This window comes from Taudactylus pleione, unplaced genomic scaffold (assembly GCF_031769625.1).
Source record: "Taudactylus pleione unplaced genomic scaffold, aTauple2 ptg000314l, whole genome shotgun sequence".
NCBI classification, from domain to species: Eukaryota; Metazoa; Chordata; class Amphibia; order Anura; family Myobatrachidae; genus Taudactylus; species Taudactylus pleione.
In genome coordinates, this window is record NW_028284715.1 from 448,952 (window position 1) to 475,628 (window position 26,677).

Genomic DNA, 26,677 nt, shown 5'->3' on the forward strand with positions numbered 1-26,677 from the left:
GCCGGAGACCCGATAGAGGAGTGAAGAGACCGCTGTCCCTGCTTGTGCTATTTAGTACATCCCGCCCAGCAATATAATCGCATACTGCAGTGAGATCATGGGCGCTACATCTCCATCTCCACATAGCAGTGGTTGCTATTGGCAACATCTCCACTTCTAAAAACCTGCACTTTAGTAAGTATACCCTCTAGAGCCTTAGCAGTACTGTACATATGGCGAAAAATGGCTGATTCCACTGGTGCAGGGCCATTGAGACATCGACCAGCAATAGTTAACAGCCATCAATAGTTACAGTATCTACCGATGGTCGATGGTTTTGCCATTGATGGCAGAGATCCAATGGCTCTCTGCCATCGATGACAGACTGGAAACCAATGTTTTTTTTCTCTTCCCGTAAGCAAAAGGCTTAGCCCTGCTGCCCAGCGATCCACTATGCTGAATGGCCCACAGCCCGCCGTACCCCTCAGCAACGACGGCCATCGAGGCGGTCAAACAATTGATGGTTCACCGCAGATGGCACATAGTTTTGTGCAATCTATGTAATCACCAACAGAGACAATCGGTGGTCAATTCACCGATCCCACTGCTTCACCCCATCACCTTCTCCCTGTCAAAAAACATTGGCGAAAAATGGGGACAATCGGCGAAAAATCCTTGTTTTTCGCAGTTCGCCGCTAATTGGATACCCCCCTAGTACACTTATCTTATACTTCTCTCCGTTTGATTTTGTTTTAAATGATTTAGCTCGTCCTATGTCATTCTATTTCCATTCTTCTTACGTTATTAATAAAAGTTATGTTTTATGTCATCATTCATTGCATGGGCGCTGTTTAGAAGAAAACATCTTTCTTCCGTTTTTTTGGCGTCCTTTGAATGCAGTTAGTAGTCTGCAGCTGTAGTTATTGCTTTGGGTAGAAGTGCATTTTGGTACGTTTGCCTTTGAGCTAGAGCTTTGACTCTAGAGCACGGGCACTTGTAGCTACACTGCTGGGCTCTAGTGCTGCTGAGGATTTCAAATGCTGCCTTTCTGCCATTACATAATTGTATCATTAATTGGGGAATATGGTTTAAAACAAATGAGTGGAGATCTTATGTACAGAAGCTCTGTTTCTGCAGATTATTTCTTGCAGGAGCTCTGTTCATTTCCACACTCCTTAATCCTCTGTTTAGACACTTTCTTCTGTGCTGAGATCTCTACTCTCCCGAAGAAGTGAATGAGACATTTTCAGTACATGGAAATTACAGGGACATAGGGGTAACACTCTAGGACAATAGCGGTCATCTAGCAGCGGATGGTCGGAGCCCTCGTCTATTCCTCTGTGGATGGAAGCAGGATGATGAGAGGGGTGTGGAACGTGGCTCTCAGCCAGTATGTACCCGGCTTTATATGTCCTGTAGGATGATCCATGCCTCAGATCTCACAGGCTTCTGTTTGGCATATTGCTGTAAGTATCATTTCTGATCTCAGCGGGGGCAAAGTGATTTTTAAACATTTTAGATTCTGCCTTACAAGTATAATATCATTAATAAAAACATACTGCAGCTATCATAAAAATAAGCACGTAATAGTTCACTTATTTTATACATACATACATTTATACTTACAAATATATATATATATATATATATATATATAGCTAGCTAATTTGTGTGAGTGCTAATTATTAGTTCCAAGCCCTACAAAATTTGAGTATATGCTATATCAGATAATATGACGTGACCTGTCGTGCTACGTGGTAATATCATATTGTATTGGAAACATTGATTAATTCTAACAATAATCAGATTACTGTAGGCAACAAAAATATGGGGTCATGCACCTCTGTGGCTCTTCCTACTGGAGCAAGTCAGTTATTCGTCAATATATATATATATATATATATATATATATATATATATACATACATATACATATATATAATATATATACATATACACTGTCTGCAAAGGTATTGCTCAGTCTGATGGTCTTTAATAACAGAGACCAGGATACTAAGAATGTATTAGTAGTCAGTGTTACAGGTACAGTATGCTGTCTGTATGAATTTTGAGCATTTTCATCCACAAAGAGGCAAAAGTTTCAAAGACAGTCAGCTGCTTTCAGATTAGTTTGGCTGGATGATGTGTTGGTGATCAGCTGAAAGGAAAGTGGTTACATGAAGAAACTGATTATAACTGTCCTGGAACACATTATTATCGCAAATGAGTTCTAGTATTACTTTAGACAAATGGAAGTGACCATTGAGGTTTATCAGCCATTAGATGTGTACAGTGACGTTATTCTGTATATGGTGAGAGCGCGGCACCCAGAGATGTTACACTTTCCTTTCTCTACCTGTTATCTTATTGCGTTATGCAGGACTAGGGCAGATTGCTCTTACCTAACTCTATATATAGCAATTCCAAATCATGGATGTGATATTATAGTTATTATTATCCTTTTTGTATATGGAGCCACAAAGGTTCCGCAGAACCTTACAAAGTACATAATCAGTATGAGCAAAAGAAGAAATAAAGAGACTTGCAGTACAAAACATTGACTACGTGGTTTATAAACATAGCTGCATCAGCAATTTATTATTACCAGTTATAAATATAACACACACATATTACGCAGCACTTTGCAGAGAATACTTGGCAATTTACATTAGTCCCTGCCCACATGTACACACACAGTAGCCCATTAACCCACCAGTATATTTTGGAATGTGGGAGAAAACCAAAGGAAGCCCACGCAAACTCCGGTACAAACTCCACATAGTTACAACTATGGTGGGAATTGAACTCAAGACCTCAGAGTTGTGAGGCAGTAATGCTAAACATTATTACACCATTGCTGCCCTGCAATAAATAGTGAACAGATCGAGGGTTGAGCAGAATGAACCTGCGCTTTGGAGCTTTATGCTCACAGTGTGCCTTTGGAAATGGTGTATGTACATGGGATATTATCTTTGAATAGATTTTGTAAATCAGGATTATCATTTGGCTGGTGCAGGCGTGTGACTGTTAATGGTGTTCCTGTACTTTTGTATAATGGTACAGATAAAGTCAGGTTTTATAGGTCATTATTATATGTGAGCTGATCAGGGACATCTTGTCACAAGGATTCACCCTTCCATGTAACCCATAGAAATACAGTCTAATCCTAAGTGCTATGCTGAGTAGATACAATAGTGTTGCTGGGTACGGCTGTGCCTTCTGTAATATGCTGTGTAACCTCGGACATGTCGCTTTATCTCCCTGGTAAAAATTTTATGGGGGGCATCCACTAGACGATTTTATCCCTGTCCAACCTCTTAACGATTTTCCCTTGAAGTTTCCCTTGAAATATGATCTTCCACTCTGAACAATTTGCAAAAGATTTGCAAAGGATTTGCAAAGGATTTGCAAACGATTTGCAAAAGATCTAAAGGGGGGTATCCACTAGACGATAAAGTTGAACGATTGAACGATAATGATAAAATCGTTCGATAATCGTTCAAACATCGTTTGAACATCGTTTGCAAATCGTGCAGTAATTGTTTCTAACGATGTACGATGCGCGCTCCCGCTGGTCGTTTGATCGTCTCCTCCATCGACTGAACATGCAGGTCAATTTCACTTGATTGCCTACAAATCGTTTACACATCGTTTACACATCGTTTACACATCGTTCACGCTGAACGATCAAACGATGAACCACTGTCTGCCCACTATAGCTGAAAGCTCTCAATCACAACATAGTTTATTGTTAGATCTTTTGCAAATCGTTTGCAAATCTTTTGCAAATCGTTTGCAAATCTTTTGCAAATCGTTTGCAAATCTTTTGCAAATCTTTTGCAAATTGTTCAGAGTTGAAGATTATATTTCAAGGGAAACTTCAAGGGAAAATCGTTAAGAGGTTGGACAGGGATAAAATCGTCTAGTGGATGCCCCCCATAACAATAAACTATGGCCCTCATTCAGAGCCGTTCGCTATTTGCGGTCGTTCGTTCAAAAACAAGGGGTGGCTATTCAAATGATCCGTTCGCAAATTGCAGTCTGTTCACGCCTCTAACTCTGAACGAGCGAGCAAAACATACGCTCGTTTATGTGTTAAAAACGCCCCCTGGACGCTCGCACCATACGTCATGTCCGCTATTTATTAGATTAATCGAGTACATCGACCAGCGTATGAACTGCTCGCTATTCTTGTGGTTGGTGTTTGCTACCACAAATTTGCGAGCAGTTCTGGCTATAAAATAACCCAGTGACGTGGTCAATGACGCTGCTGTATTAATTATGCACACCCATAATACGCCCGTTTTGACCTTTAAGCACGCCTGCGTTCGGATCTCCACTCCCCATTTTCAAGCACCTTCCCCTGTTACCACCCACATACGCCTCATTCTGTCACTCAAAATAGCAGGCACTCGCTATATAGCGTACAAACGATTTTTGGCCGCACTGACTGGTTCGCGCATGCGTACTAAAAACCGTACGCATGCGCAGATGTGCAAACATCGCTCGGAACGAGCGTACTGCCGCTAACGAGCGGCTCTGAATGAGGGCCTATGTTGTTTTAATCTGTGATTGAGAGCTTTCAGCTATAGTGGGCAGACAGTGGTTCATCGTTTGATCGTTCAGCGTGAACGATGTGTAAACGATTTGTAAGCAATCAAGTGAAATTGACCTGCATGTTCAGTCGATGGAGGAGATGATCAAACGACCAGCGGGAGCGCGCATCGTACATCGTTAGAAACAATTACTGCACGATGTTCAAACGATGTTCAAACGATGTTCGAACGATGTTTGAACGATTATCGAACGATTATCGAACGATTTTATCATTATCGTTCAATCGTTCAACTTTATCGTCTAGTGGATACCCCCCTTATTGTTAGACCTCTATGCAAGGAGAGATTGACAAAAACTTCCACGCATAGGGCGGTATACACATACACAATGCCATGTACTGGGCCAGATTGCCATCATAATAAACAGTGCACAAATTATACTGACCTGGAAGCCACCCGACCGGTTCCCATAAGGGCAGCAGAATATAATATACAATATAAGAGAGTGCATGGCCTAGTTAGTCCATTTAAAAAAACAATAATACATTGCGACATTTTCGTAGGCAAATCTTCAAAACTCAGGACTGTAAATGTAGTTCTAAACATTAGAGTAATTACACTTCCAGGTTAGGTCTTTCTCTATGTTTTATTGCTTAGGAAGTGCGGTGGCTTTGAAGTCTGATATATCTACAGTATATTATGGTACAAGAGCAGCCAGGTCTGACTGTAGGATAATGCGTCTCCTGCATGTTATAAAGGAGCAGGTGCATTTATGTGCTATATAAAGATATATACGTTATGGTCTGGAGAAGGTTGCAAATGTCACAGCCCTGCATAGAGGAGGATATGCACATGCTTGTCTAAACCAGTTTGTCTTGGGGGATAACAACCACTGGCGATTCCCCCATCCCATGCACTTACTGTACCAATGTACTATAAGTAGCTGCTGCAGAAAAACTAAAGTGTCCACGCACTATACAGTATCGTGTTCTCGGAACCATGCATTTTTGGTATTTTTGCACAAAATGTTGATGTAATATTTTTTTTTCTACCAATCCCTTTTCTAGTGATAACCGTAAGGTTTCTCTTTTACAGTATATCTAGTACGTGTTTTTCTTAATTACCCTACCTTCCCTCAAATACTGTAATACCCAGGGACAGGTCAGGGCACTTACATATAGCTGGGATTGCTTGGGGCACTTGGCTAACATCTTTGACGCATATCTGTTGAGGTTTCCAGTCAGCCAGGCTTCATCCTGCCGGGCCTGTATCTCATCTGCGCAACTTTGGAGGGCGTTGGCGAATTGGGCGAATGACTCGTCCTCTTACTAGATCTGACAGACCTTCACTGGGGCCAGTGAATGGTCACCATTTGCACTTTTGGCCTCAGACTGGTTACACCCACGTGCCAGGTGCAACCTGAACGCAAACGCCCGAAAGGGGAAGAGGGAAAAGGGATGAGGCACAACACCAATACAACACAAAGAACACAGATTGTGCTCACCGAATATACACCTAGCGCTGAACACTAACAATGCCTGCGGCCTAGCTGTAAACAATATCAATGCCTGCGGCCTAGCGCCGAACACTAACAATGCCTGCGGCCTTGTGCCGAACAACAACAGCCTGCCTGCCTAATGGGGCCGGGACTATGGGGCCTAGTGTCCTGGGTGGCTCCAGGCTTAGTGCCTGTCTAATGGGGCCGGGACTATGGGGCCTCGCGCCCTGGATGGCTCCAGGCCTAGTGCCTGTCTAATGGGGCCAGGACTATGGGCCCGGGATGATGGACAGGGGGTACGGTAGCATTGATGTAATGCTACACGGCGGTAGTACAATGGATGGAGGCACCAAACGGGACACAAGGAAACAATTCTGCAAATGCCTCACTGAGGGCTTACCTGGTCAGCCAGCCGCTCCTGCTTCCTTCCCCTTTATGCCTGCGTTGTCCGGCCGCATCCTGGTTTTCCTCCAGCGACGATCCGTCTCCTCCGGCAGCGCCCGAACACAACTCCCATCCAGGCTGCACACATGGCCTCGGATTGGTGACGCGGAGGGCTCTCATTGGCCCACCGTGTTGCCCCGTGATTACGCGCCACAACATGTGGGCGCGGCTGGCGACGCTGGGCCCGGTCCCCGGTGGCGCTTGTGTCTTTGTGGGAGAACGGTCGCCCTCACCCTGACCTCCCACACTTGCGTTTTCTGCAGACCTCGCAAGTTCAGGAGACCGACACAGGAGTGAAGAGATGGTCTCTTCACTCCGAGCACACCGCAGTAGTGATGTGCGGTGAGGTGAATGGCTGGGGAGGCACTGGGTAGTATCAGAACCAGATTTATAGATACATATATGAACCCGAGGGATCATGTGGGCATTATACAAAGGTGCAGCAGTATATAATGATGGAAATTTGGTGAATTTTGATCAGGGATGTGCGGAAAAGGTAGACACACCTGCCATACACTTTTTACTACAGAGTTTTGACTAGAAAAATGATTAGAATAATACAAAAAAGATATTTATAATATTTTCTTTAATTTTTTCTTATAATTTTTATTGTCAAAACTCGGGAGTATACCTAAGTATGACAGGAAGGGCTCTGCCTCACCTGACCTCACATCATTGCACTGCAGGGCCAGGCTTCTCTTGGAGCCCCAGTCCCTGCGTGTGCTATTTCATACATTCCTGCAACCAGATCGAACTGCAAATGTGATTATTGATAAATTGGCCCCAAAAAGTGATGGAGGTTCAAAGGAAAGGACCCCAGCCAGACAACTACTGAACCTCTTGACCACATCTACATGCTTGTATGCTTTCTGACGTTGCCAAATTATTATATTATATATATATATGTGGCTGAAAAGTTATATGAATTAAGGCAGGGTTCTCAGAAGTGGTCCTCATCCCCTCAAGAAAATCCTGCGTTTGCACTTGATAACTCAGTAAATATCATGTTACTAAATTAAATGTTATTTTAGATATTTGTAAAGAATCTGACTTTATGAAGCCTATCTATCGGAATCGGTATGACATACCGCCGGACATAAGCCCCTAAACCCTAACCCTCTCTTAGGGGTGATTAACCCTAACCTCCCCCCTAGGGCCTAACCCTAACCTCACTCAGGGGTGCCTAAACCTAACAACCCCCTTCCCCTAGCCTTAGCCCCCTGGAGGGGTGCCTAACCCTAAGTCCCCCTGGGAGCCCATAAACCTAACCCTCCCCCACCCCTGCGGCTGTCCGCTCCCGACGCCCGGCTTACCTTCGTTCTGTATGCCGGGCGTCGGGATTTCGGCAGGTGGATAATGATAGGCGTCGGGATTTCGACGCCTATCATTAGTCCCATGCTGGGATTTCACAGTCGGGAAGCCGGCGTCCTGACCGCATACCCTATTTATCAAGCCGCTTTTCCATTAAATTATGAAGAAACTACAGTTTCTGCATCATTTTATGTATCCCAGGTTTAGTTTACGCCTCAGATTGTGTAAACAGCTTTATGCCTATGAAGGAATTCTTGCAGTTTCCGTCCGGCTCCCAAATCTGACACAAATGTGAAAGACTCCTCTGATACCCCTGGGAATATACCTCGGTGGGACAGCGGTTAGCTGTACAGATACCCCTGGGAATGTACCTCGCAGGGACAGCTGTTAGCGCTACTGATAGTCCTGCTAATGTCACACGCAAGGACAGCGGTTAGCGCTACTGATACTCCTGGGAATGTACCTCGCAGGGACAGTGGTTAGCGCTACTGATATTCCTGGGAATGTACCTCGCAGGGACAGTGGTTAGCACTACTAATATTCCTGGGAATGTACCTCGCAGGGACAGTGGTTAGCGCTACTGATATTCCTGGGAATGTACCTCGCAGGGACAGTGGTTAGCACTACTGATGCTCCTGGGAATGTACCTTGCAGGGACAGTGGTTAGTGCTACAGATACTCCTGGGAATGTACCTCGCAGGGACAGTGGTTAGCACTACTGATGCTCCTGGGATTGTACCTCGCAGGGACAGTGGTTAGCACTACTGATACTTCTGGGAATGTACCTCGCAGGGACAGTGGTTAGCGCTACTGATACTCCTGGGAATGTACCTCGCAGGGACAGTGGTTAGCGCTACTGATACTCCTGGGAATGTACCTCGCAGGGACAGTGGTTAGCGCTACTGATACTCCTGGGAATGTACCTCACAGGGACAGTGGTTAGCACTACTGATAGTCCTGCTAATGTCACACGCAAGGACAGCGGTTAGCGCTACTGATACTCCTGGGAATGTACCTCACAGGGACAGTGGTTAGCGCTACTGATATTCCTGGGAATGTACCTCGCAGGGACAGTGGTTAGCACTACTGATACTCCTGGGAATGTACCTCGCAGGGACAGTGGTTAGCGCTACTGATATTCCTGGGAATGTACCTTGCAGGGACAGTGGTTAGCACTACTGATACTCCTGGGAATGTACCTCGCAGGGACAGTGGTTAGCGCTACTGATACTCCTGGGAATGTACCTCGCAGGGACAGTGGTTAGCGCTACTGATACTCCTGGGAATGTACCTCGCCGGGACAGTGGTTAGCGCTACTGATACTCCTGGGAATGTACCTCGCAGGGACAGCAGTTAGCACTACTGATAGTCCTGCTAATGTCACACGCAAGGACAGCGGTTAGCACTACTGATACTCCTGGGAATGTACCTCGCAGGGACAGTGGTTAGCGCTACTGATACTCCTGGGAATGTACCTCGCAGGGACAGTGGTTAGCGCTACTGATATTCCTGGGAATGTACCTCGCAGGGACAGTGGTTAGCACTACTAATATTCCTGGGAATGTACCTCGCAGGGACAGTGGTTAGCGCTACTGATATTCCTGGGAATGTACCTTGCAGGGACAGTGGTTAGCACTACTGATACTCCTGGGAATGTACCTCGCAGGGACAGTGGTTAGCGCTACTGATACTCCTGGGAATGTACCTCGCAGGGACAGTGGTTAGCGCTACTGATACTCCTGGGAATGTACCTCGCAGGGACAGTGGTTAGCGCTACTGATACTCCTGGGAATGTACCTCGCAGGGACAGTGGTTAGCGCTACTGATACTCCTGGGAATATACCTCGTTGGGACAGCGGTTAGCGCTACTGATACTCCTGGGAATGTCCCTTGCAGGGACAGCTGTTAGCGCTACTGATAGTCCTGCTAATGTCACACACAAGGACAGCGGTTAGCGCTACTGATACTCCTGCTAATGTCACACGCAAGGACAGCGGTTAGCGCTACTGATACTCCTGGGAATGTACCTCGCAGGGACAGCAGTTAGCGCTACTGATACTCCTTTGAATGTAACTCGCAGGGATAGCAGTTAGCGCTACTGATACTCATGGGAATGTACCTCGCAGGGACAGCGGTTAGCGCTACTGATACTCCTGGAAATGAAACTCGCAGGGACAGCAGTTAGCGCTACTGATACTCCTGGGAATGTACCTCGCAGGGACAGCAGTTAGTGCTACTGATACTCCTGGGAATGTAACTTGTGGGGACAGCAGTTAGCGCTACTGATACTCCTGGGAATGTACCTCGCAGGGACAGCAGTTAGCGCTACTGATACTCCTGGGAATGTACCTCGCAGGGACAGCAGTTAGCACTACTGATACTCCTGGGAATGTACCTCGCAGGGACAGCAGTTAGCGCTACTGATACTCCTGGGAATGTAACTTGTGGGGACAGCAGTTAGTGCTACTGATACTCCTGGGAATGTACCTCGCAGGGACAGCAGTTAGCGCTACTGATACTCCTGGGAATGTAACTCGCAGGGACAGCAGTTAGCGCTACTGATACTCCTGGGAATGTAACTCGCAGGGACAGTGGTTAGCGCTACTGATACTCCTGGGAATGGACCTCGCAGGGACAGCGGTTAGCGCTACTGATACTCCTGGGAATGTACCTCGCAGGGACAGCGGTTATCGCTACTGATACTCCTGGGAATGTACTTCGCAGGGACAGCAGTTATCGCTACTGATACTCCCCGGGAAGTTAATTTGTGGGGACAGCAGTTAGCGCTACTGATACCCCCGGGAATGTACCTCGCAGGGACAGCAGTTAGCGCTACTGATACTCCTGGGAATGTAACTCGCAGGGGCAGCAGTTAGTGCTACTGATACTCCTGGGAATGTAACTCGCAGGGGCAGCAGTTATCGCTACTGATACTCCTGGGAATGTAACTTGTGGGGACAGCAGTTAGCGCTACTGATACTCCTGGTAATGTACCTCGCGGGGACAGCAGTTAGCGCTACTGATACTCCTGGGAATGTACCTCGCAGGGACAGCAGTTATCGCTACTGATACTCCTGGGAATGTAACTCGCAGGGGCAGCAGTTATCGCTACTGATACTCCTGGGAATGTAACTCGCAGGGACAGCAGTTAGCGCTACTGATACTCCTGGGAAAGTACCTCGTGGGGACAGCAGTTAGCGCTACTGATACTCCTGGGAATGTACCTCGCGGGGACAGCAGTTAGTGCTACCGCTGTCTCTGTGCATTACATAGTATATAATGGCAATAATCATGAAAAAAATAAATGTCCCCGCTGTGATGTACAATGAAAACACATGCTGCATTTCCACGATTTTTAGTACATATGCCCCATGTCTCTAGAGCAGTCCAATAATCTCAAATTAATATTGTAACAAGTAAAAGTCTTCTGTAATAAGGAAATCAGAGATTCCCTTTGGGAGAAGTTTATAGATCAATGCAATCGATAATGGCAATAAAACACATTTTTGGACTTATTTCCAGCTACATTTCTGTCCATGGTGAAACGGTTAATAGGTGTCCAGTTACTGAGTTCGGCCACAGGATCAGCTGGCGGGAAGCTCTTGGCGCACGGTAACTGGTGGAAAAGTGCGCTTCTGGCTAGGGTGGGCACCACTGGAAGGCGTCATGTGGGCAGACAGCTGAATCAGACCTGTTGATCGGGAAATGAGAGTATTTTATGCCGTGTGATCTCCATACATTCCTAATGAATCATATGCTGGAAACCAATCTGCAGACCAGCAGCCGCACAGCAGTTTCTACTTATTTTTTATGTTGGAATTTTAAGAACAGTCCAGGAGCAAGAAACCCCCTCTGCAGCATCAGACGTTTCATTGTGGTATAGCGGGTGAAGCCTGGTTGGTCTTTTGGCAGCTGGGAGCAGGAGTTTGCTGCCTGCTATAAAGGGATTTCTCAACCTTTTTTTAAACATTATCCCTGAGTGATGGAATGTTCACTGAGTGCCCCCTAAAATGTGTTTGTTTATACTTAAGCTGGGTACACATCAAACAATGTATACCCGGCCTGCCGTCGCGGGCGACGTGACTCGGCATGTGGTAAGTGCATACACAATTCCTGATGCCAGGTTCGAAGTGGGGAAAGATGCTACATGCTGCATTCTGCACCATGGCATTGTTACCGACATACCCTGTTGGCCCTGCAGTAGGGCCGACGGAGGATGTCGGTGACGACCTGCAGGAGCGTGCCTATCATGGGTGCACACTAGACGATGTACACGATATGTCACTCTGATCGGACGACATATGGTCTATTGTGTACAACATTTTCACCTAGTTTTGTAGAAATTAAGGATCGGGGGCCATTCATCATAAAGTAAAGGTACAGTAGATATCACTGATATCTTCTGCTTCCTTTTCAGCCCAGATCTGGCCTGCTGTCCCCATACACTAGTATGGGGACCTAAATTCATCAAGCCCTGAAAATACTATATTTTCGGAGCTTGACTGCGGGAACATTCAGATTAATTCGGATCCCTCCGCCAGCACTCAGGCTCTTTTGGTTGGAATCCTGGCATACGTGAACTTGGGTTCACGCATTCGCGCTGCGAGCAGCAGCCGTAACCAGAGGTTTGGGGGCCCAATAGCTACATTTCCTCGGGGCACCCATAGGTCTACCTATACAGTGCCACTGTAGTTGTGCTCAATTTGCAATACCCCCAGTAGTTGTGCCCCTTATGCAGTGCCCATTATGCAATGCCCCCTATAGTTGTGCCCATTATGCAGTACCCCCTACAGTTGTGCCCATTATGCAATGCCCGCTGTATTAGAGCCCCTTATGCAGTGGCACCTGTATTAAAGCCCCTTATGCAGTGCCCCCAGTAGTGCCCATTATACAGTACCCCCAGTAGTACCCCTTATGCAGTACCCCAGTAATGCCCCTAGTAGTGCCCCTAATGCTGTGCCCCCAGTAATGCCCCTAATGCAGTGCCCCCAGTAATGCCCCTAGTAGTGCCCCTTACGCTGTGCTCTCAGTAATGCCCCTTTATGCTGTGGCCCCCCTCCCCTGTGCAGTACTTAACTCTCTCTTCACACTGGCCACTGGGCAACGCTCCAGTCCATGCCATCAGCTCTCTCGCGTAGACACTGCCGCTGACTGGATCTAACTGATCGCCTCAGAGACCAGCGTTCCCAGTTGCACCAGCAAGTCTTTGCCGGTCGTGCTACAGAGGATGCAGGGGGATGCTTGTTGGGCTGGCGGGCCCCCTAAGCCGCCGGGCCCCCTGGACCCTCTATAGTTATGCCACTGCTGCCGAGTCAGACTCAGCAGTGCTAATTTTCACAGCTACTAAATATGTGCTGAAAGGATTTGTGGGATCTTCAGATCAGCTGCCTCTGCGCTGGAGCAATGGTGAATTACTCCGGCGCTCGTGGCGAATTAGAATGTTAATTATCAGGGGCCACCCCACCCCCACATAATTACCATAATGAATAGGCCACTCAGAGTTATATTTAACAGAAATAAATACTCCTCTGCAGCCACAGGATACATGTACTACTTTGTGCCGTTTTCAATTAGGCTGCGAAAACCCGTAATCAAGTTTCCCGACGTTTTGCCGGAGCGAAAAATCTATGCATTGGGACCTGCGAAAAAGTATCACCATTGAATAGTTGGTGTGAACAAGTGCAGAATTGGATTTTTGGGGTGCAGACTTCCAAAAGCCACACTGCACCCCTTGGACAAATCCCCAAAGTTATTCTGTGTCAACATTATTTAATAAGAACCACAGGGCACCCAAAAAAAGGCACTTTCATTTTGGGGGCTAAAAAAAAAATTGGGGGGACAAACTTCTAAACTAGCGAAATAGACTCAGGAGGGGTCCCCAAGTATGCGCCAGGTGTTTTTTTGATTGCAGGTGGTTGCGGCAGGTGGATTTTTCAATATTTATAAAGATTAACATTATCCAGTGGCGGACTGGGCCGGGGAGCAGGATGCCATCTGCCCCCCGGGCCGGTACAGTGTTAGTATTTGATGGCCGCCTGACTGTGGGAGAGAATACTGCTTCATCTCTGACAGGGGCTGACCAGCTACGCTGTGATGCGAGTGAGATGTAAGTTAAAGTGGCTAATAAAAAATGGCTGCCCCCATACTAAGCTACAAAGAAATGGCCGCTGTCGACCAATGAGGAGCCAGGTGTTCATTCCCAGGATCCATAGAGGCTGGAAAGTGGAAAAAGGGGGCGGGGCTTATCGGGGAGTCTGTCAGGGAAGCTGAGATGAATAAGAAGCGTTATGGCACCCAGGGAGGAGAGAGACAGTGAGGGCAGAGGTGAGGAGTGCTCCAGAGTGCAGGAGAACATGCTTCCTGTCTTCTCTACACTTTTAGAAACCAGGTAAGTGGAGGGTGGGGCTTATATACAGTCTATCTATCTATCTATCTATCTATCTATCTATCTATCTATCTATCTATCTATCTATCAATCATATCTTGTATACAAGTTATATGTGTCAGTGTGGCATAAACTTTGTAAGGAGGGCTGTTGTTTTGTACTTTATAATGTCCATGGGCGGAATTCAATTTAGTCCCATGCTGAATAGGACCCGGAGGGAGCTCGCAGTGCTATTCAGTTCAGCGCGCTGTTACGTCAGAGAATGCTGGTTCTCGCCACCTAACTTAGGTATTTAATCACGAGAACCAGCATTCTGCGACTAAAGTGCCAGCCGGCACTTTTGTAGGATTTCTCCTCGCATCCCCAGGGGGGTGCGAGAAGAAATCCTTTAGCCCGACCAAACATTGCGTTGAATAGCTTAGGGAGCTCCCTCCCAGGGCTATTCAATATCGCTTTGAATTGAATTCCCCCTGCATGTGTGTGGACTTAATGTGTCTGTATGTATGTATATTATTAGTGTTCCCACTAGGTACTTTTAGCAGGGCACTACACCCTGCGCGTTTTGTTAACTGTGAAATGCACCCTGCTCGTTTTGTGATTGATGAATTGCACCCCGCTTTGTCCGGGTCAGACACACACACTGTGGGACAGAGGACCTCATTCAGGTCAATGTTTAGGCCCTGCGCACGCGCAGCAGCCGCACTGCGCGTGCGCAAGCCCCGGAGCGAGAGAGAAATTCTCTTGCTCTGGAGCTCACTACAAAAGGGGCGGCTGTCGATGGGGATCGACAGCTCGCCCCGTTTTGTAGGCGTGGTGGGGGGGCGCACTGACATCAGCAGTGATGTCAGTGAGGAGCTTCCTGCTTGATCAGAGCAGGAAGCTCCCTGGGGTTTGTGGTTGCCAAGACCCAACCTTAGGGTCTCATCGCAAGCCCCGTTGGTCGCGATGGTCTTGACCATCAACCTGGTCGGTCGCTAAAGCTGTGGGTGGTAACCCACTGCTTAGCTAGCAACCAGGAGGCCGCACTTCAAAATACAAGCGGCCGCGCTCATTCAGAGCGACCGCTCGCATTTTGCGACCGCGTCTGAATGAGGGCCAGAGTTTTAGAGGAAGGCGGAACAAAGGGCCGGGCACAGCTGCTCAACCCAGCCCCCAGGAGACGCACACAATAGATGGGATTTATTTATAGCTTTTTGTCATAACAATTTTACCCTCATATGCTTCATTTACTATTTAAACCACACACACATTACGGAAACCATGTCACGCCAAATTTTACATTGCATTTGCTAGTAGAAAAACTGGGCCACTTGCTTGTGTCTGCCCCCCAGGCTGAAAGTTGCCAGCCAGCCCCTGACATTAGCTACTTTAAAATATGCTAGCACCCATTTTCATGTACCCCAAATTTGATGGGACTACTTATTTTTTCCAAAAAAAGGTGCTAAATGCTATTCTTCACCACTTTCCTAAAGACGCTATGCATCGCCTATTGAGACCGTTTAAAGACCCCACATACCTTTAGCAGGGCTATTCGGGGGTACCCATAGTGATCCCCCATGTCAGAACATCTTTTGGGGGTGTCAGGCTGATTTCCCCAAAAATGACAGGACTTTTCGCCGGGTCCCGTTTTTGCCAAAATGAAATTGAATACGGGGAATAGCAGGGATGAGTGCGATACTTTATCGCTGGCAAAACCTCCGATGACGGCGAAAAGTCCGGCAACGTACTTTTCGCCTCAAATTGAATATGGCCCTTAGAGCCTAGAATCTGTGACGATCAGTATAGTGAAGATTCCGAATCCAGTTCCATGTTATGAATTGTACAGTGTTGCTAAGGAAAACAATATATTGTATATTAAATATAAAATAATATACACAAGACATCCAAATAACACATCTTACATTATGGGCAAATTCACTTAGCCAAGGTGCTTACCGTGGGCAGAGAGCCTCGAGCTTTAATGCCCACAGCTATTCAATTATAAGCCTATTTCCTCCCGTGGTAAACCCATGGCTATTGCATTAACCCATAGATTCTGTGTTAAGTACCCGGAGCTATGGGTTAACGTGCTCACCAGTGGCGGCTCCAGAGGTGGGACTGCAGCACATTTCAAAATTTAAAAAGGGGAGCCACACCAACTGCCCTTATAGACGCTGCCAAACGTCACCGTCCCGGACTCAGTGGCAGTTGGTGTGGCTCCCCTATTTGAATTTTGGACTGCGCTACAGCCTCACTTCTGGAGCCGCCAGTGCTACTTACCGCTGAGTTCTGTTCTGTTCAGGTGCGAACACAAATCTGCAGTAAGCGCAGCCTGTGGGCTTACCAAAGTCTGCAATTGAATAGCCCCGACCACTGCAACAAGCTCGCGGTAAGCACCGCTTCTAATTGAATCTGCCCCTTAGACAGGTATTGCATCTTAAAACGCAGGGCCGTAGCTAGGGTAGTGCAGCCGGTGCCATCGCACAGGGCACCACAGGTCAGGGGGCGCTGTTTGGGCCTGTCAAATTTCTGTTTGTTATCATTCTTGCTTGTAGCTTCCTCTTATTTCATCCCCAGCATCTCCTGGCCTCTCCTATCTCTTCCCTGCCCTTCTCCATGAAGCCATGGCCCTTTCTTGGGTGCATTATGTCCCTTTGAAAAATGCCAATGCTCCTTCTGGCACAGGGCACGAAAAAGTGTAGTTACGGCTCTGCTAAAACGTATGACCACTTGCCAGAAGCCAACGAAGAGAGCAGATCGATGCAGTTCACACTGAAAATAAAAAATCAGATTTACAGTAGCTTATGGGGTAAATACATACTTGCTAACTATTATTCCTGATTGTCAGGGACACCCCCCCCCCCCGACCCCCCCCAACAAAAAATCGACCCGACGCCCCTGGCAGCTATTATATACTTGGGTAAAAAAGACATTAGAGATTGATACATTCAAATGGTATAATCAGCGCCATTTCCCTGCACCGGTTGTAAGGCACAATGGGCATGATTCATCAAGGATCGCAACTGGGATTAAGCACGCAATCGGACGAGGGTTGCGTACTAGGCAAGAGTATGCATAGCAGTGCGGGTGCGCAAACACTCCACTGCGATCAGTGACTACGCAGACCCGTCGCAGAGTGACTGACAGGAAGTGCCATTTTTGGGTGGTGACGGGGGGTGGTCAGTGAAATGCAGACGTGCCAGTGCATTTGAACGCCGTTGCAGGGGCGTGCATGAATTGGCCACTGCGACGCCCTATGCAGCTTGTGCTTTCACTGCGTGCGATGAGGTTAGTTTCCTGAGTAAGGTCAGATCTTGTGCAAGTGGGCGTGAGGCTCCAATGGTCAGAGTTGCCTACCCGCCCGCATTTCATGGGAGCCTTTCGAATTAATGTTTGAGCTCCTGCCACCCCGCCAAGTAGCCTAAAACCCCCGCTTTCCCACCGCCCGTACAAAAATCCTGACTGCGCATGTGTGAGAAGGGGGCAGGGCCTGACTGCATGAAGACTCAGGGGTGTACTCGCCATGGGTCACGGGACGGGTGCAGGGAGGCAGGAGTACAGCTGCTACGGGCCCAGAACTCTCCAGGGCACGCCTTCCCCTGCACACAGACTGCTGGGAGAGACTGATGCTCCCAGCATTCCCTGGCCAGCCAGTAAACAGAGAGAGGAGAAGCCGACCCCGGAGGACTGAAGAGCTGCAGCATCAGACTGCGAGTGTAATGCCGCGTATCCACTAGACCAGTGATTCCCAACCTCGGTCCTCAAGGCACACTAACAGTCCTGGTTTTAGTGATATCCAGGCTTGAGCACAGGCAGTTAAATCAAAATAACTTAGGTACTAATTAAGTTACCTGTGCTCAAGTATGGCTATCCTTAAAACCTGGACTGTTAGTGTGCCTTGAGGACTGTGGTTGGGAATCCCTGCACTGGACGTTATAATGAAGGATTGAACGATAACGTTATCGTTCAATCGTTCATTATATTGTCCAGTGGATATGTTGTCAACGACCAGCGATGCGCGCTCCGGCTGGTCATTGACGACGTCGGTCGTTGCCTGAACCCGCTGTCTAACCTGACGATATCGTCAGGTTGTGCAGGTTCGGAGATGTGGGAGGGTACCGGCACTGTGCTCAATGTTGTTAAGGACATTGAGCGCACCGCTGCTGGGGACACACTACACGATATCGCTCATGGAGCGATATTGTGTAGCAGATTTGCGCACTTAGAGCTCACTGCATCTCCTACCACATCTATTCTTGTCAGTGCCGCAGGAAAGGAGAGGGGGAGGGGAGATCTGTGTGTGTGTGACTGTGTGTGTGTGAATCTATTCATGTAAATGTGTGTGTTGTGTGTGGAGAGGATCTATTAGTGTAAATGTGGGGGATCTATTAATGTGAATGTGTGTGGAGGGGATATATTAATGTGAATGTGTGTGTGGAGGGGATCTAGTACTGTGTGCTTGTGTGTGGAGAGGATCTATTAATGTGAATGTGACAGGGGGAGATTGAGTATTTATGTCAATGTGGCAGAGCAGAGCTATATTAACGTCAGTGGGGAGCTAGGGTGTCAGCTTATAGGAATATATATACGCCATAGGTGGAGCTAGACACGCCCTTTGGGTGGAGCAGACCACGCCCCCACAACGGCACACCTCTCAGATGTAGCAGCACACGCCCACTTTACCGCCACGCTCATAGTGTTGCTTTCTCCTTGAAATGCTTTTTCAAAAGTAGGCAAGTATGGGTATATTTACTAAATTGCAGGTTTTCATAAGTGAAGATGTTGCCCATAGCAACCAATCAGATTCTAGCTCTTCTAGAAGATGCTACATAAATGTTAAGTAGAATCTGATTGGGCAACAACTCCACTTCTAAAACCCCGTACTATAGTAAATAGAAAATTAAGGCATTGTTACAGTGCCCTGTACTGTGTGTACTTTATTGACATTTTGTCACTTTATAAAATGATAATAATAGAATAGACACAATCGATGAACAACCTTTATATCAGGCAATAACAATGTTATAGCACGGCTGGTAAGTATGCAAAATGAAAAGTATTAAATAAAACACTTGTAAAAATGTATTTCTTGAATAGTTTTTGCTCAGTTTTTCATAGGAAGGGAGTCGTAGGGTAAAAAAAAGAAAGAGGGCAGGGGGTTAAGTTGAGGGAACAGACCAAGGTCTATATTTATTAACATTATTTCTACTAAAATAAAGTGAAAAAGGGTGTTTTCACACCCTTTTCACATTATTTTAGTATCACCTAAAGTTACTAAATGGCAATTGGAGTAGAATTCGTAAAATTCTACTCCAACCCCTAAGTATCACTTATTTTTAGTAAGCAGATCGCATTTCCCATAATTGTAATGGGAAATGTGATCCAACCAAAGTTACTAAAATAAATGGTAAAAAAATAACGGGGAAAGTCCTGTGATAAAAATGCCACCTGGAGGTGGCGTTATCCAGGGTCTCCCCTGGTTACAAGGCTCCTACTCTGCTCTAAAAGGCAGAGCAGAGACCGGAGCCGGCCCCAGTGATCAGCTGTGTGGTCTAAACAGACCCAAAGCTGATCACTGCAAAAAAAAAATAGTAAAAAAAAAATTCACTTACCTGACTCCATGGACTGGTGGTCGGGGCTCCGGTGATGACTCGCGTCCTGTCAGCTGGTCTCCCATGCTGCACTGCGGCCCGGTCATCAGCTGACCGGGTCATGGTGCAGGATGGGAGATCAGCTGACCGGAGGACATGGAAGACATCACCGGAGGCCGGATCATGCAGGTAAGTGTAATTAACGGAGAGGGGGGGTCGCGGGGGGGGCCACGATTGCGGGGGGTGGGGCTTAGCGACGGGTGGTGCATAGCGCCGGGGGGTAGCAGCGGCAGCCAGACGGCTCATGCGCGGGCACTTTGTCACAGTATTTTTTTGTGAAAATACCGTGACTAGTGTGCGGAGGGGATTCGCAGGGACAGAGCTTTATCGCAAGCTCTGTCCCTGCAAGGGATTTGTAGTAAATCCCTGTGATATTGCCAGAATTTGTAATGCGAATTCAGTCGTTAATATCACACTACAATCTGAATTCAATATGCGGATTGTAGTAAATAGAGCCCTAAGTCTTAGATGTATCACTATCGTACCATACTCATCCCAAAAGGTTTCTTTTTGTTATGCCACTGAATATTCAATCGATGGTCTTCCTGACCAGTATCAGAGTGTATAAACAATAATGGGCAAGATAATGGGCATACCCCAACTCACAGTGGGATGTGCTGTGGTTAGCGTATCAAGGTTTCTTTACCTGGTCCCTGTAACTTCTCTCCTGTCAACTGTTCTCCTTGTTCCCCTCATTTCCATGCACTTTATGTCAGGTTCATATAAAATATTTGTCAGGAGCAGAGCAGGTTTCAACAGTTTTATTTAACAACAACGCTAACAGGGAATGAAAGCTCCAGGTGGATGGGCTAGAGAACACTGATACACCTGGAGTTTTTATTCCCTGTTAGCGTGACAGTCCGGACCTGTTCTCACGTTTCAGGTGATTGTTCTTTGTTTCATCTACCGTGTATATGGTGACCATTACTTTATTTAATTTTAAGTGTTGTTGTTAAATAAAATCGTCATAGCAAAGAAGGACTTTGCAATTAATTGCAATTCATGTGATCACTCTTCATGACATTCTGGAGTATATGCAAATTGCCAGCATAAAAAATGAAGCAGCAGACTTTTCTGAAAACTTTTGGCCATGGCTGCACACTATGGGCCTGATTCAGACCCTCAGCTATGCGCTCGCGAACGGGTTGATGTTTGGCCACTGCGCATGCATGACACCTGGCTAACGAGGGGCGCTCCGTCGCTACGGGTCTCGCACTAAAGTGGGGCAGCTGTCGATAGTGATTGACAGCTTGCCCCGTTTTGGAGGCGGGCAGGGGGGGTGGCTGGGGGGGGGTGGCTGGGCAAACGGAGGCGTTCCTGCAGGAACGCCTGCCGCTTGTGGGCGGCCCTACTGACATCACTCGTGATGTCAGTAGGTGGACTTCCTGCTCTATTAGAGCAGGAAGTCCACTGGGGCTTGCGGCCACGAAACCCTACCACAAGGGTCTCGTCGCAAGTCCAATGGTCGCGATGGTCTTGACCATCGCGACCATCACCTGGCCGCTCGCATAAGCTGTGGGTGGTCACCCACAGCTATGCGAGCAGCCAGGAGGCTGTCTTTAAAAAAAAAAAGGGACGCCCTGATTCAGAGCGAGCCCTCTGAAAGAGCGTCCGGCTCTGAATCTATGACAATGCAAGCCGTTTCTGTTTTAAGTCTGCAAATGCATCTTGTGGGCAGAGGCAGCCAGGTTGGCACTGCAGGGGGCGAGGCAATGCAGAGATTACCGTCATTGTGAAGCAGCTGGCGAAGCCACTATGAGGTGATTCAATTGCTTCATCGGCCGACTGTGCTGCCCACTTCACTTGGGAAGTGGGCTGCTGCGGCTGGGTGGCCCCAGCCTTTGGGATACTTGTCCCTCTTTCCAGATGGCTGGGAGAGGATGGGTACAAGATGCCGGCATTTCGGATCCCGGCGGAAGAATCCCGACGCTGGCATCCCATCAGGGTTAGAATACTGACACTTGTCAGCCAGTATTCTAACCCTCCCCCTCTACCAACCCTAACCCTCCATTTCTGGTGCCTGACCCTAACTTCCCCCCCAGTGCCTAAACCTAGCCTCCCCCTCCCTGCACCCGTAGATCTTCCTTCACACCCCCCCCCAGAAAGTGGTAATAAACAGAACTGGGGGTAAGTTGAATAAGTTGCGCTTTTAACACCGCCATTCCAGGAGGGTATGCAAGTATGGGCTACTGCCATGGGACGCCGAACGAATTTGGACGCAGGAAGAGGCAATTTTATTGGGCATTCCTGGGTGGTAACATATGGGTGGTTAGCCAGACGCAGGCAAGTCTCTGTCTGTGACTTTGTCTTTTTCCTCAGTTGCACTGATTTTGGGCGCTACGTTCAGAATTACAATCTGCGCCTCTATAGGGCTGGTGCAATGTCCAATGGTGCATCTTTCTACGCACAGCGGCAGATTATCACAGCAGCCGATAGGCACTTCTGTATGATACCCATAGGCTGCGGCATTAGCAAATATAGACGCAGTCTCACTGCGTCAAAAGCCACAATCGCTGCTGCATTGCCGTCCACATTTGAATCTGGCCCTATGTGTTGAAGCGGGATGTAGTCGGCATCCTGGTGTGCGGGATGCCAACGGTCCGAATTCCGGCGCCGAAATCCTGACAGGTCGGGATTCCGGCACCAGTATCCCGGCCGCTGGCATCCCGAAGGTAAGTATCGGGGTGTTAGGGGGAGGTTACGGTTAGGTAGCGGGGTTAGGGTTAGGCATTAAGGGGAGGGTTAGGGTTAGGTAGCGGGGTTAGGCATTAGGGGGAAGGTTAGGGTTAGGTAGCGGGGTTAGGGTTAGGTAGTGGGGTTAGGGTTAAGCATTAGGAGGAGGGTTAGGCACCGGGGAGGGAGTGTTAGGATTAGGGTGCAGGGAGGGGGAGGTTAGGTTTAGGTACTAGGGGGGGAGGTTAGGTTTAGGGTGCGGGGAGGGGGAGGTTAGGTTTAGGCACTAGGTGGGGAGGTTAGGGTTAGGCACCGAGGAGGGTGGGTTAGGGTAGGTGTTAGAAAAATACTTACCATGACTTCTTATGGGTGTCGGGTTGCCGCTTTCGGTATTCTGACCAGCGGCATCCTGACAGCCGAGATTTCATACCCAACCCGTTCAAGCATTAGACAGAGTAAGGTAAGAAACTGCACTGGTGGTCAATATAAGTTGGAGCATCCTGGGAGTATTGAGGAGACGTGTGTGGGGGTCCTATTCTGGGCTGATGAGTTGGCATACTACCAATAAATGGGTTGATGAGTAACATATTATCCAGTAAATGTTCGATACTAAAGTAAAGATGTGAACTGGTGTTAAAGTGAGTCAACTGAGTTCTATAGAAGGCTGTAGGTGAGCGGTGTGATAAACAGGTAATGGTGTCCATGTGTCTGGCAAGTTTACAGTCCCGCCAACATGGCCCCTGCTCCCAGTACAGAATGCTCCGCTCCTGGACTTTACACTTCATTTACGGTTACATTATTTCTTTTAATAGCACCAGTATATCCTGCAGCACATTATCAAACCAGGCAAACACTGTGTATTAATAAGCAAGCCTACAATGTATAGGACAAAAGTGGATATTGGTCAACCCAGACTGCAATGGGAAATGTGCTTGATTGACTATATGATCCAGTCACACAGCAATGTTGGTATGGGGTCAGCGGGTTGTTTGCGTATAGAGAGAGAACACATGTAAGTTTTATTTCACCTGTGTATAGGAGGGTGTGGGAGGTTATTTTCATCAAAAAATTAGTTTGATCTGGAACTGATGGTATTGAAAACTGTCCTTCGTAGAAAAACATCCATGGGCTAATGCCGAGTTGGCAGTAAACCAGGAGTATATTAGTCAAAAGAACTGTGCACATATAAAATGCACGTGCGCATCTCAAAATGCGACCACATCTGCGTGCCATAGTTTGCTATTAGTCATCATTGGACTTCGACTCTACACTGTCTGTACTTGTTGTGTGCACCCATTTTCTGAGCATGTGCAGTGTGAATTCACATTAACGGGCGTATGTTCAGGTGCGTATTTATAATGGGTGCAGGGTACGCGGTGCACGTGGTCCAGGGCGGGCCCGCACCGCACACCTTGCACCCATAATATACTTACCTCTCCGGAGTCCCACGTCATCGCCGGTATCAGCGCTGTAAAGATGTCAGGAAAATGGCCTCGGCAGCCATTTTCCCGTCGTTTTGCGCATGCGCAGTACAGGGAAAATGGCCGCCGCGCCCATTTTCCCGGGGACCTGCCCATGCGCTATAGACTCTGGGAACACTCTAGTTCCCAGGGTCTATCAGTGCGGCGCTGGCCGCGCTGCGCTCAGTGCGCTGACGGCCGCCGGACTGAGAGGGACTGCACGCGGGCCCCCTCCCTTGCTAGAAACCCCCCTGCATATGTTCAATTCTGTATCAGCCCCTGCATTGTACGGTCACATTGTAATATCACAGGGATATTATTTAACCTTATTTGGTTTTTTTTGCATGGATATTGAAAAAACAGACTGTTGTAATCTAATTTAAGTTATATAACACATTATAAATTAATATACATTGTTCCCAGCCTCTTCCTTTATCTTATCTCCCCCCTCCTTGTTTTGTGTGAGAACAGTCCCCATTGGGGTCACTGATTGGAAACAGACGACATTTAGTCCCAGAATCCTGGACAGCACCATTCCCAGCGAGGTCATCGCTTGTTCCATTAATCACACAGCTTGGAGTAGTTCTCATCACTGAGGATTCCTATCTATGATCTACATATGTTTATAAATATTTTCTCAAGCTCGGCAAGTCATTTTTTGAATAGCTGTTAATGGATTTCGTGCGCCGGGATTCATCGAATTGTATTTTTGTTTATTTTTTGTTTAGTGCCTGGTTCCTAAAAATACTTGTTTATTGACCTGGCCCTCCAGCAATTCACAAAGCTTTTGCGCGGGTCATTTACAAGGAGCACAGAAGAACGCAGAAGCCATGACTCTCATTTTAACATACTGTACTTGGATTAGAGGATGAGCATTTTTTGAGGGGCAGAGCTGGACAGATGCCGGCGTTTCAAGGCATTCATTCCAAAAATCTGCAACGCTGACCCTGATTGTCTGCACACGAACATGTAACAAACAGAATGAAACATTCTAATGAGCTTGAGTGGCTAGTAACAGCGCATAATTGTCTTCACTACTTATATTATTTTAAATCAGCAGAGCACCCGCAGATCTACCTTCACATCCCCCCCCCACCCAGAAAGTGGTAATAAACAGACTTGGGGGTAAGAGTAATAAGTAGCGCTTTTCAAAAACACCACTATGACACTAATAGGTAATGCCATAAGCAGAGATTACTGAATTCCCCAAAAATTTTGTACCCAGAATGGTGCCAGTGTAAGTGGCGATAATAATGATGACAGGTATAGCATAAGGGGCAGATGTACTAAGCTCTAGAAAGTGATAAATTGGAGCGTGATAAACTACCAACCAATCAGCTCCTAACTTTTATTTTTCAAACGCAGCCTGTAACGTGACAGTTAGGAGCTGAGTGGTTGGTCATTTATCACTCTCCCATTTATCACTTTCCAGAGCTTAGTAAGAGAGTAAGGGGTCTATTTACTAAGCTGTGTGTCACAGGCTGTGTTTGAAAATGGCACTTAGGAGCTGATTGGCTGGTACCTTGTCACCCTTCACTTTGGGGACTATTTACTAAGCAGTGTTAGGAGACAGAGTGAAAAGTGATAAGTCTGTGATAAGGTGCCAGCCAATCAGCTCCCAACTGTCATCTCACAGGCTGTGTTTGAAAAATGACAGTTAGGAGCTGATTGTCTGGCACCTTATCACTTTTCACTCTGTCTCCTAACTCTGCTTAGTAAATACACCATTAATCTGGTGGCATGCCGGGCGCACTTTCGGGTGCTTTGTGTCCAGCTAAGACTCAGGCCCAATGTTTCTAATTTTATCCAAAGAATATTTCACTCTCAGGTGTAAAATGACAGTGTGGGCTCTAGCGTAGATGCATATTGGACAAATAGTTGCCATGGCAACTTCTCCACTCTTTAGAAGGTTTGATACAGTACATTTCCTGTAGGGCCCTATTTGTGCAGAGTTTTTTTGTACTCCCTGTGCTTGTATGTGTTTCCTCTCACACTACAAAAGTATACTGGTAGATGAATTAGATTTAGAAGCTCTCTGTACAGTGTATAAATAAGGTATAACTGTGGCACCCCACCAACACCCTGCGTTCCTACCCACACTGATGTGTCTCTATGAAAATGTAAAATATTAATGTGACTCCTGCCATTGTCTAATATAGGGCATGATTTAACTGGTTTCATTAAGGTTCAGGGACTATTTGCACTGCCCCCTCAGTGGTGGTGGACGTTAGGGGACCAGTGAGTACTGTTGCATGCTCAAGGATTTGAACTAGAGAAAAACGGCAGTTGGTGTGAGCAGTTGGTGAGGCAGCTGGACAGGAGAAGGGGCTGCGCTGCCTTGATGCTTACCTGAGGGCTGCGGCCGTACTCCGGGAGAAGCAGCGGAGGTCTCCGAGGCGGGGAACATCCGGTGGGACCAAGTTGTGTCATCCGGGGAGGTTCCTGAGTGCAATCAGCCTAAGAGGGGTGTGTCGGATGACCCCTAAGGGAGTGCCTCAGGCGGAGCTGCGGAAATATAGAGAGACTGAACTTGTAAAGGAGCCGGAGGGTGAGAGCTGATACTGGAGGGGTAAGAAAGCTGCTGCACCCTCCCAAATAGACACTCAGTGACATTAGCGCTTATTAACTGGAGGCCTACAGTTGTCCACCGTTACATATGCACAGCAGTCCCTTCAGTGATCAGCGTGGGGTTTATAGACTGCATTCATAATAGTAAGATTAACCCCACATGCATATTAATA

General features: G+C 47.2%; 1 protein-coding gene across 2 annotated transcripts in view; it reads left to right on the top strand.

Moving 5' to 3' along the window:
* Positions 1-26,677, top strand: part of LOC148510580 (gap junction gamma-1 protein-like) — a 165,187-nt gene that overhangs the window by 14,417 nt on the left and 124,093 nt on the right. Inside the window, exon 1 of one of the 2 annotated variants that reach the window (XM_088442572.1) lies at positions 13,959-14,176. The exons of the other annotated variant lie outside the window; for it this stretch is intronic. The gene's annotated coding sequence lies outside the window, so the exon portion shown is untranslated. Of the gene's footprint in view, positions 1-13,958; positions 14,177-26,677 lie in introns of those variants that run through there. 2 annotated transcript variants of the gene reach the window in all.